Consider the following 7,817-nt stretch of genomic DNA (forward strand, 5'->3'; position numbering starts at 1 on the left):
TGAGACCTCAACACACTCAACCAGCAAGACGTACAAAGAGTTACAGGTAAGGTTCCCTTCTTAGTATTTGCACATTTTTTATTTTAGGTTCACGAACCAAAACATAGTCCAGTTGTTCTGTTTGATGATATCATTCTAATCTCTTTTACTGAATTATAGGATAACACTGTATACAAGTCTTACCTGGTCTTACATACAATGGCTAACAGCAAAGGCAAGTTTTAATTTATTATTTTTTTCAGAGTGATTGATTGTACTTTTTCCAATTCTTTAGGACATGAGAAGTTTTAGACATTATACCAGCATGGGTGGTTGACCACATGTTTCATTCAAATATGTTTTAACCGATTCACAGAACTTGTGCCAACCAACTCCGTATGGAGTCCAGGATTCACAGAGGAGCTTCTCCCAACTTCTAAGGCAGATATCCCTGCTGTACCACATCTCCTACCTGTGTCTGGCTAAGTTTCCAAACTTGGAGAGGCTCCTCAGGAAGTGTGCTGTGGAAACACAACTTCTCTTTGGATCCTCTGAAGCTCTTCTGCTGAAGGTATGGTATCAGTGTAGGGTGAGATCTCTGGTCGTTTCTGTATGTCAGGAAGAAAATAATTTATAATGAATTAATAACAATCAATGACTGTATTGTGTAAAACACTGGAATCCAAAGTTATAATGACAGATTGGATATTCTAGTGAACTTACAGCAACACTTCACCTTAAAATATCAGACATTGCAAAAAAAAATATCAAACTGATAGTTTAAGTTTTCTAGAAAATGTGTTGATAAATTATTTTGCAAATTAATATAAAGCGATATTCAAAACTACATGCCACCATAATTAACATTAGCCTTAGAAGAGAAATATTACAAATTGAAACCATTCTTATTAGTAGGACGCTACATTTTCAGAATAACAAAATAAAGTCAGAACTCTGGAATCAACCTGTCCAGGAACTGAATCAGTGACCTCTAAAACACTAAAGAAAATGTAATGAAATATCCAATAGATTTAAATAGCTGATTAACTAAATATATAAAATGAACAAACCAAATATTAAAAATACAAAACGATTTATTTTGTACAATTTCTTTTGCTCCATAGAACAAATGTGATTATTTCAAAAGGACTTTCTCACTGGCATAATGACACATTAAATAAAATTATAGCCTTCCCGTTTGGAAAAAAAAAATTAATTCCAGATTGAAATCCAAATCCTTAAATAACACAAACAGTTTATTTTAAAAGTTCAAGTTCAAAGTTCAAATTCAAAGAGGTTTTATTGTCATTTCAGCTATATACAAATACACAACAAAAATGAGACAGTGTTCCTCCAGGACCATAGTGCAACATGAAACAACAGTGCAACAGACAACATGCTACACAAGTGCAAACACTCCAATATAGTGCAAAAATGTCATTAAATAAACATTAAATAAACAATAATAAATACAGAACAGGACAAATACAAAATGAGTAGACAGTGCAATTATTTAGTGCAGTACACAGTACTGGGCATATGTAAAGCGAGTTGTGCATAGGAATCAGTGACATGCTACCCTGAACATAGCAGTCACCAGTAGCAGCCAGAACAGTTCAGAGTACAGTGCTGGTTTAGTACAGTACTCTAGCAGCAAGTAGGATAATGTGCAAGACTGCAACAGGAGTGCATAGTTTATTTGTGTGAGGTTTGACTTCAGCACTAGTCCGATGCAAAACAATGTGTGAGTGTGTGTATAGATATGTATGTATGTATGTGTGTGTGTGAGTGCGTATGTGTGTGTGTGTGTGTGTGTGTGTATGTGTGTGTGACTGTGTATAAGCATGTATAAAAGTGCCGATTTTGGAATCTGAATTGGAATTGTAGTTAGCCAGTGTTCAGGAGTCTAATGGCTTCTGGGAAGAAGCTGTTGCACAGTCTGGAGGTGCCGGGACTGGATGCTGCGGTACCTTCTTCCAGATGGCAAAAGGGTGAACAGTTCATGTGAGGGGTGTGTGGGGTCTTTCACAATGTTGGTGGCTTTCCGGATGCAGCGTGTTATGTAGATGTTCGTGATGGAGGGAAGAGAGACCCCAATGATCTTCTCAGCTGTTCTCACTATTCTCTGGAGGGTCTTGCGGTCAAAGGCGGTGCAGTTCCCAAACCAGGTAATGATGCAGCTGCTCAGAATGCTTTCTACAGTATCTCTGTAGAAGGTAGTGAGGATGGGTGATGGGAGATGGGCTTCCCTCAGCTTCCGAAGGAAGTAAAGAGGTTTGCTGGGCTCTCTTGGTGGTGGAACTGGTGTTCAGGGTTCAGGTGAGGTTTCTCCGCTAAGTGAACACCAAGGAACTTGATGTTCTTGATGATCTCCACTGAGGAGCCGTTGATGGTAAGCGGGGAGTGATCTTGCCTTGCTCTCCTGAAGTCAACAACCATTTCTTTTATCTTGTCAACATTCAGATACAGGTTGTTGGCCTTACACCAGTTCACCAGTTCTCGCAACTCCTCTCTGTATGCTGACTCGTTGTCTTTGTTGATGAGACCCACCACGGTCGTGTCAGCGGCGAACTTGATGATGTGATTCGAACTGTGCATCGCTGCACAGTCATGAGTCAGCAGTGTGAACAGCAGAGGGCTGAGTACGCTGCCTGGGGAGCACCAGTACTCAGTGTGGTGGTGTTGGAAGTGCTGCTCCCAATCCGGACTGACTGAGTGAGGTCTACCAGTCAAGAAATCCAGGATCCAGTTACAGAGGGAGGTGTTCAAGCCCAGTAAGCTCAACTTTCCAATCAGATGCTGAGGAACAATGGTGTTGAATGCTGAACTGAAGTCTATGAACAGCATTCTTACATAGGTGCCCTTTTTATCCAGGTGTGTGAGTGCCAGATGAAGTGTGGTAGAGATGGCATCATCTGTAGAGCGGTTGGAGAGCTGTGCGCGAACTGCAGGGGGTCCAGAGAAGGGGGAAGCTGGGTCTTGATGTGTCTCATGACAAGTCTCTCGAAGCACTTCGTGATGATGGATGTGAGTGCAATGGGACGGTAGTCGTTGAGACACAACACCACGGGCTTCTTAGGCACGGGGACGATGGTGGTGATCTGAAGCATGTTGGGACCATGGCGCAGCTCAGAGAGATATAGAAGATGTCTGTCAGGACATCTGCAAGCTGGTCAGCACATTCTTTGAGCACACGACCTGGGATGTTGTCTGGTCCAGCAGCTTTCCATGGGTTAACTCCAAGCAGAGTACACCTCACATCAGCCGCCGTCAGGCACAGCACCTGTCGTTTTGCGGAGGATGGGCTTTTCTGCTGCAACGTTGTTCTGCGCTTCAAACCGTGCATAAGAGTCATTCAGTGCATCTGGGAGGGTGGCATCACTGTCACAGGAAGGTGATGTTTTCCTGTAGTTAGTAATGGCCTGAATGCCCTCCCACATGCGCCGTGTGTCACCCGTGTCTTTGAAGTGTCCATGGATCCTCTGTGCGTGTGCACGCTTTGCTTCCCTGATCGCACATGACAGTTTGGCTCTCGCTTTTCTGTCACCTGTTCTGAAGGCTGAGTCACGGGTGCTCAGTAGCATGCGCACCTCAGCAGGCATCCATGGCTTCTGGTTGGGGCATGTGGTGATGGTCTTGGAGACAGTAACATCATCAATTCACTTGCATAACATATGATCAATGGAAGAAAAATGAAATAAATGAAGATCACAACTGACAGATGTTCAGTAGTAGAGGTTTTGTAACATAATAGCATCTGTTTCTATATTTGAAGAGCATGTAATCAGAGCATGTTCTCTGTTAGCTGGAAGTTTGCTTTTACATATCAGGAGAAAGAGTTGTGTAAGATGAGACAGACCCTCTGGCTTGGTCAAAAGTCTATAAACTCCTTCTTCTTGGGGCTGATTATCATAACAGGTGGAGTGATAATCCCCACCTCATTAGGTGAGGCAGATGGGGTTGATGGTTCCGTGTAAAATTCTTCATGTTATTAGGAGATTGATGTGATCTGCTGTGTATTCTTATATGATCAATCTAGACAAAGAGTTAAAAGTACTACAGCTAAAAGGTCACACAGTGTCAGAGTACATTAAGGAAAAAGGTTTAACCAATCAGTATGATCAAATTATTTCACCACTTTAATAAACTATGCACCTCAGTGCTTCACAGTACACCAGTAAACAGTTAAACAGTTAAATGTTTTACAAGAGAGTCATAATACAAGCTGCTACTCTACTGCCTCAGTAACTGACGCTCTAGAACAGAAACCGTGATGATCTTCAGTAATCAGACCTGCTCAAGTACCACAGAACCAATATGGAAGTCAGGAAGTGAGATGTTTGTAATTACATCACCATAAAAATCTCTGAATCCTTAATGAGCTCAGTAACTGTGTTGTAGCCAATATGTCCATCACATGGAGGAACAGCAGCAGCAAAGGTCATATAAGGTGGGAGGTAAATGTTAAATTACATTCTGCATATCTTATGTTGTTCCTTCCACCACAGAGTATGGGCACCAGTCAGACCCTGGTTTCATCACTGTTTCCAATGCTGATACATGCTATTGAAAAAAACAAACCAACACTGGCGGTAAGGTACCTGGAAAAAGCAAGAACCTGGATTGATGAACTTATTGCAGATGCGGACAAGATGGTGCAAAGGTAACAACATGTATTTTTTGCAGCCTAGATCACCATGATGTATAGAAATGGTGTGAAGCAGTGCTGTTCTGTTAGTAGAGAAATGCATGTCAGATTAATAGTTTGAAAGTTAAATAATTATTAGCTTTTAGAGTTCTTCAATTTCAGTTTTATTCTGGTGTCTGTGACGCCTGTGCTGATGTGAAGATTGATATGTTGTACTTTAAAGCTGCACTATGTAGATTTTTAGAATTGGCGACCACTCTGGTGGAAGTATGCAACCGCATGAATCATGAACATATTGTAAAGTGGGTTGTGCTGCCTTCCATTTCCCCAAGTGAATTTATCTGATGATTGCGAGTGCATTCATGTTGAAGGAGTGTTCACAGAGAATTTGATCAGATCTCTCTGGAATGCTCTCTCAGGATGTAAGTGCATTATCTAACTTACTCTTGTAATCATCCAACAGATATGCTACAGCCTGGTAGCACAGGCATAATGTTAGACAAGTTTAATTTAAAGCTATAGTTGCATACATGAAAGGAGAGAGATGGTAGCACTGGAGATAATCTGAGAGATTAAAGGCTTTCCTTGTTCAGACATAAGAGGACAAACTCTGAAACAAAAAAGACACTGTCAGCAAAGTGATTATATAATAATATTAGCGAATTTGCCAGCTAACATTGGCTACATAGCTAAAACAGCTTAACATTTACCTTGTACAATACACAAGATAACATTAAATTCCTAATCAATAACAAATTGCTTGTTTGCTTGATAGCTAGCAAACCACCAACATAATGTACCTGTTCGGCAATCAAAAATAAACCAACATTCCTGAACCCCTGCAGGCTGTTGCCACCCCTGAAAAGTCAACACAATGTGTAGGAGTCACATGCGGGTAATGCTGCAGAGGATGACTGGGGTTGCCGTTCTGATGCCTCCATATGAGGCAGTATCTCTATCCTTCAATTCACTGACTTTCAGCACTGTACACATGCACAGGTATATCAGAACTGTGAGCCACGCCCCTTGTAATATTACTCAGTGAACCAGCCAATCGAGCTGGACCTTGTTTTTTATCCTTTGCATGTGATGTTAATTCATAAAGACATCTGATGTGGTTCAGAAAACTCTTGCCAAATCTGATCCAACAGTTCTGAATCTGAATGAATATTTCATGCTTTATAGGGTGACTTGCAGAAAGACACTATATTTTAGCAAAAGGTTTTTCCTCTTGGCTTAGTAATGTGACTTCTTTCAATTTTAACAAACAAATGTTACCTAGTGCAGCTTTAATGACACAGTGACATAGATTGATAACAAATAGCTGGAATCTTCTCAAACTACAGACACACAAAGTAAATGAATGTTGACTATTTTCACACTTTTAATATTTAGCTATGTTCAGCACAACGGAGACGTGGCTACAACTACCAGTGACATCATCACTGAAAAGGCAAACACTGAGGCCAAGTCTGAGCAGCTTTCCAAGGAAGTTCAGGAAATGGAGGGAGCTATAAAGACCCTTGAAGAAAAGCTTGCCGGAGTTAGGAACGAGCTTGAAGACACCAAAAGGAAGATAGATACCAAAAACCGGGAACTTGAGAGTTATGTAAGGGACGTGACAAGCAAAAGCTCAAGGCTCGGAATCTTCGCTGCGATTGTGCCGTTCATTGGGCCAATCGTCAAGTCCATTTACGATGCCACAACATCCCCCGCTGCTGCTGCAAAAATCAAAGCTCTTGAAAACCAGCTGAATCAGCTCACCTCTCAAAGACGGCTCTGATGAACCAACAGTGGAGCATTGAGGTCCAGCAGATTGACTTACAGATGAAACTGGCCAAAGTAAAAATCGACAAGGGTGAGTGATGATTGGTGATGTCTACTGAATGACTGTTTTTGTTTATGTATGCTTGTCTGTCTTTTAACAGTTTTTTGAATAAGCTCATTGGTTCTGTGTGTAGTGTTACTGGACCAATTCATCTCCACATATGTACATTAGTAAATGAGACTGTAAAACAATCTATTTTTAAGAATACAAAAGTACACAGAGCTCTGAAAAACACTTCCATAGCAAAACACTGCACCACTTTGCTGTCCTGTACTCATTGTTGGTTTAAATAAGCAGTCTGTGTTTCTGTTTGTGTGTACCAGGCTCTATACCCAGCCCTGTCCACCTGAACGAGGTCCAGCGATATCTGACTAAAATCCAGAACATTCTGATTCAGATCAAAAACTTCTGGGAAAAGGTGCACAGTATGTTGGGTGTCATGCAGAAAAAGACGTTTGTTAATGAAGATCTTGTTGATGAACCTGAACTTAAAGAAGAATTTGTGGATTCAATCCAAAGGCTTCAGAGGTAACTGATATATGAAACAGTTACAGTAAAGTAAAATTACAATATACAATGACATTTTTAAAATTCAAAAACACTGCACATTAGAGTAATGCTTGATAAGTATAATTTGGAATCTATGTTCATTATGTAAGTCAGAACAGTTGTCCAAATGCTTTTTGTATCTCTTTTACAGATTTGGTCAAATTTTGGTGGTTCCTGTGGTAAAGCTGCTGAAATATTCAAAATACAGTCCAAGGATGCCTATGCGTTCTGGAGATTGATCCATCGTCTCTCTCAGAAGCCGTGTGGCAGGAAGAGTATAACAGTGTGATGGGACAGCTACAGGAACTGAAAGTCTTGAACCAGACTCCAGCAGCCATCCAAAACTAAAGCATTAAATACTACTGTGCATTTCCCCTCTGAGGCTGTCAAATCAAATTCTCTGTTAATTGGTGGTCATATTTTGGTAATTTTATAGATAATATGATTTTCTGTATTTAGGTTACAATCAGTCATTCCTTTTTTAATCAGAACTATATGAAACTGTAGTCAGTCATACACAATTTACAATGTATGTGTACCTGATTAGAATAGCGTATCTTTCTCATCTAAGCCTCAAATCATTCAAGGCTGAAAAAAAATTCTTTCTCCTCTTTTAATTTCCCATAATGAACTTTACTGCCATGTGAAACTGGCCATTACAGCAACTGATTGAATCTGTTATTCAGAGCCACCTACTTCCAAATCTTTGTGGCCAGCGCTTGTGTAAATCATGAGGTGGCAGTAGATCATGTGGGAGGAGATCCAGGAGCATATAGATGCAAAAGCTCCAAGTGCTCCAACTAATGTAGTAGT

General features: G+C 40.6%; 1 pseudogene; it reads left to right on the top strand.

The window, feature by feature from the left end:
• On the top strand, window positions 1-7,352 carry LOC118241846 (annotated as a pseudogene).
• Window positions 7,353-7,817: the final 465 nt, after the last annotated feature.

Source organism: Electrophorus electricus, chromosome 8 (assembly GCF_013358815.1).
Source record: "Electrophorus electricus isolate fEleEle1 chromosome 8, fEleEle1.pri, whole genome shotgun sequence".
Taxonomy (NCBI): domain Eukaryota; kingdom Metazoa; phylum Chordata; class Actinopteri; order Gymnotiformes; family Gymnotidae; genus Electrophorus; species Electrophorus electricus.